This window comes from Sinocyclocheilus rhinocerous, unplaced genomic scaffold, assembly GCF_001515625.1.
Source record: "Sinocyclocheilus rhinocerous isolate Xijiao unplaced genomic scaffold, SAMN03320098_v1.1 scaffold4100, whole genome shotgun sequence".
Lineage (NCBI taxonomy): Eukaryota > Metazoa > Chordata > Actinopteri > Cypriniformes > Cyprinidae > Sinocyclocheilus > Sinocyclocheilus rhinocerous.
The window spans coordinates 225,355-230,226 of record NW_015648132.1 but is presented as its reverse complement, the minus strand read 5'-3'; the positions used below and the strand labels follow the sequence as shown (position 1 = coordinate 230,226).

The window sequence follows — 4,872 nt, the reverse complement described above, 5'->3', positions numbered from 1 at the left end:
AGAGTCCAAACAGCTGATAAACACTTAACAATCCATCTCCAGTCCATCTCCAATTAACATATTGTGACGTGAAAAGCTCTGTGTTTGTAATAAACAAATCTATCATTAGGACATTTTTACTTATCAAGTCCTCTGTCCGTGCTATTGCTTTTCTCCAGTGAAAAAGTTTGATGACACTGCTGATGTTGTTCAGCTCAGTTTATCTTAATCTTAAATGACTGCATTGATACATTTTTTACTCGTAATTTGTTAATATTTATGACCATGAGCTTTGTCATTAACACAGACATATCAGTTTGACTGTCAAGTTAGGGCAAATATTGTTACTGTAGTCTTTTATTGCATAAACATATGCCCAGCACTGATTGGAAGTATTATGCATTCAGTTGCAAAGCTTTATGGGACAAAAATGTACCCAATGACTTTGTGAAGCTGCCTGTAAATATCTGACACAAAGTCGGCTAGATACTTTCCAAGTCTTGCACCTGTGTCCTCTAGACTGCTGTTCATACACTGTACCAGACTACTATCAGTCTTGGCTTGATCTCTGGAACCAAAGAGCAGGGGCTGCATGGTGATGAACGTAAAGTTGTAGGTCTGAGGGAGCCCATGATGAGCTGTCCGAATAAAACGGCTCCAAGAGAAAAGTGGAAGACCATTCTGAGTAGTGGGTCCGTTCACAGCTTCAGCCAAAAACATCTGGGCCATGTGATAATCTGTAACCTAAAGGCATGCAGGCTGCATTAGAATCGCACTGTATCTTTACTGGCTTTTATGTAATAATAGCACATTGACCAAAACGACCTATTTCTATACCTTAGTATCATAACAGCCTCCTGGATGAGGTCGTCGGAGCCTCAGGTCATTTCGGCAGCAGATAGATTCACAAGGGTGCTTCTTTGAATATGGGTCTTTTCTGTAATCTAATATGACAGAGTGCTACTATTCAAGAGGGCAGATTAGTTTGAAGAAACATAATTTCTGAAGAAAGCACCTAAACTCACCATTGTACCTCGTAATGTATTTCAAGGTGTCCAGATTAATGACTTTTCCCTGGTCCCTGCGGAAAAGTTTTGCACGTGGACAGAGGTCATATGAGAAGTCTTCCCCATACTTTTCCCACATCACACCATAACCACTCATTCGGTAAATATCTGAGTGGAAAGGTATGTTGTAGGATGCCCAGTAACCTATTGAGACGATTGGTAAAGCATATGATCTTGTTAAATTTACCCTTCAGGGTGTGATTTTAGCTTCCTACTTACATCCTCTCAAATGAATTTCCAGTGGACTGATCATATACTTTTCTTATGAAAATACTCCTCACCATGACGAAGCACTGATGACTGATCCGAGTACAACACCAAACCAGGAATCTGCTCCACAACAGTCAGACTCCAATCTTCAATCTGCTTTCCAAGGGAAACTCTTTTCAGATCCACTGGTTATTGTAGGTCCCTGATGAAAGTCATTCCAAAAGTATTTGAAAATAAAAAAGCTATGTCAGTGGGTATAGAAAAGAATCACCCCCTTTAAAATCACATTTTGTTGCTTTGCAGCCTGAAATGAAGACAGACACAGTTTTTGTTTTTTCCAACTGTATTTATTCAGTGCAACTGATGAAGTTGTGGACAGGCACAAGTCAGGAGATGGATACAAAAAACATTTTTCAAAGTCTTTATAAATGCCTAGAAACACAGTGAAGTCTATTATTAAGTGGAAGGTATTTGGTACAACACAGACCCTCCCTGGACCAGGACGTCGATCCAAACTGGACGAAAGAGCCAGGAGGAAACTGGTCAGAGAGGCTACAGCAAAGACGCCTACAGCAATTCTGAAGCAGTTGCAGGAATTTATGACAAAGAGTGGTCATTGTGTGCATGTGACAACAATATCACAAATTCTCCACAAATGTGGCTTGTATGGGACGGTTGCAAGAAAAATGCCACTCCTCAAGAAAGGCCACATGCAGTCACGACTGAGCTTTGCCAAAACACACTTTGAAGATTCTGAGGCAGATGAGACTAAAATTGAATTATTTGGCCTCAACAGCAAACAATATGTCTGGCGGAAATCCAATAAAGCTCACCATCCAAAAAACCGCATTCCTACAGTAAAGCATGGAGGTGCTAATATCCTGTTATCGGGGTGTTTCTCTGCAGCAGGGACTGAAGCACTTGCCAGGATAGAAGGAAAAATGGATGGGGGCAAAATACCATTAAATTCTTGAGGAAAATCTGCTGCCCTCTGCCAGAAAGTTGTCAGTGGGAAGAAGGTTTACCTTCCAACATGACAATGACCCAAAGCACACAACAAAACTGAGCACACAGTGAGAGTTGCCATATGGCAACTTTGATATTTTCTTAATTTACAGTAAAACTATGTAAGACAAAATTGATTTGTGAATGAAAATATCTAATTTACTTACCAAAGATGTTGCAAAAAAATCCCCCTTGAGAAAAGATGTTTAGAAATTAAGTTAATAAAGCAATTTCTGGAGCACTTCAACAGGTGTCTTCTGTGTGAGGGTGACAGTGGGAAAAGGAGTTTTGGAGGGACATTCAGTTGTCATGTGACTTAAAAACACCACATCATTGGCTACCTTAAGGCCTACGCTTTTAATTCCCATAATGCGATATATTGTAGTTTTTTCAGAATAACAAGGAAATGAGTATATTAATTGTTGCCATATGGCAACTCCGTACCATAGAGGGTTAAAGCAAAAGGTGGTTCAACAAAATACTGACACAAGGGGGTGATCTTTTTTCCAACTCAGTGATTCTGTTCTGACTCATTTTTTTTCTGATATGTTGGTGTTATATCTTTCACTTGGATGTTATAAGTTGCACTGAGTAAATACATCTGAATAAAACAAAAACTGTGTCCATCTTCATTTCAGGCTGCAAAGCAAGAAAATGTTATTATTTTAAAGGTATGCATGTATGTATGTATTTCTTTAATATAGCTATATTACTGGCTATTCCAGTATATCTATTTCTGTGAGGTCAGTTCACCCCAAAAATAACATTTCTGTCAACATTTACTCATCCCCATTCAAAATTCCTGGTCACACTTTATTTTAAGGTCCAATTCTCGCTATTAACAAACCATTAACTAAGACTTTTGCCTCAACAAACTCCTAATTTTCTGCTTATTAATAAGGTAGTTAAGTTTAGGTATTGGGTTAGGGATATAGAATATGGTGCAGGATATGTGCTTTATGAGTACTAATAAACAGCCAATATGTTAATAATAGGCATGCTAATAAGCAACTTAATAGAGAGAATTGGTCCCTATACTGAAGTGTTACCGCATTTCTTTCCTCTGCTGAACACAAAAGAGGATATTTTGATAAATGTTAGTGTTGTTTTGGACCCAACTGACTTTGATTGTAAGGACAAAAACAGTTGATACATTCTTCAAAATATTAAAATAATTTTTCTTGTGTTCAGCAGAGGAAAGAAATGCTTCGGTTTTGAAAGCCTGAGGGTGGGACTGAGAAATTGAATGCTACAGCATACAATCACATTCTAGAGAACTGTATGCTTTCAGCTTTGTTGTAATGATGAAAGGCGACACCACAGAGCACTGCAGATATGGAACACAATTTTTGCATATAATAATCCACATTTGCCTTGTCTGTCTCACCTGAATTGTGCTTAGAAAATATTTGCTAACCCATTGCTTCCCTGTGCAGGCCAGCACATGTGCTACACGCACTCTTTGCCAGGCAAGCAAAGCCTCTGGGGTCACCAGGGAGAACAGAGAGGAGTTGAACACGTTGTTTGTGGTCTGAGTTACAAACAACCCTGTTCCCAGCAAATAAAAGTCATCCAGAGATGACAAGATCCCAGGAAATGATGCGAGAAACAGTTTTATAGTACTAAATTATTGTTAGTTTGAATTATAAAAGACAAACATCTGCCTATAAATACCGGGGTAGCTGCTAAAGGACAGCCTGCTTGTGCCATTACGTTTATTTTTCAGGCTGAATTCCCAGTGCTTGTAGATTCTCATGCTGGCAGAATAGGTGAACCAGCTGGAGTGACCAAGTAACTAGGGGTGGAACAGTACATAGATGTCACGGTTCGGGGGTCACGGTGCGATACGATTTTGGTACAACAGGAAAAAAAAAATCTACTATGCTCGGTTTCTTTTCATTTATTTTGAACAGACAGTAGTACAAATTACATTTTTTTCCACCTAGCTGTGAAAATACTAAATATTATTACATTATGTTATATATATAAGTCTGCAGTACATATATATATACAAGCAATAAATTCTTGAAATATATTTGATTTAGTTTACAGATAAACGAGAAAAAAACAGTTTCAGTTCATTTTTGTGACAGACTTACGTTGTTCACAGAAAGGAAACTCAAATGGCAGAAAGCGACATCCTATGTTTTCTTTATTTTACAAAAGCACAATGTTTTTTTTCATTGTGAGTGAACACAAATAAAAGCAGACCTTTATACAGTGATGCATTATTAATAAGACAATAAGTGTTTAAAGTTGATTCTGCTGGTATAAGGAAGAAGTGATCGCGCCAGCGCGCGCACACACACACACACTCACACACTCACACAAAACACATCAGTTCCAGCATTGCTAACTTGACAGCGCAGTTGGTACTTTATCAAAATAAAATACAGTGAACCAAACATCAGCACGCCCGTCTCTGTGTCACCGTTGGAATGTGACTGAAGTACAAAGCCTATAATTTACATAATAAACAATAGTTTAGCATTCAGATACGTTTCATCGCAAATATGGAAATATTATGGAATATTTGGATTTGGGCCGAATGAGAGAGGTAGGATACACGAGCACAAAGCTCCATTTCGCAAACAGTTGAGTGCACAAGCCT

At 38.5% G+C, this 4,872-nt stretch overlaps 1 pseudogene; it reads right to left on the bottom strand.

Moving 5' to 3' along the window:
* Positions 1–396: 396 nt before the first annotated feature.
* The window catches only part of LOC107709645 (phospholipase B-like 1), a 10,051-nt pseudogene continuing 5,575 nt past the window's right edge, over positions 397–4,872 (bottom strand).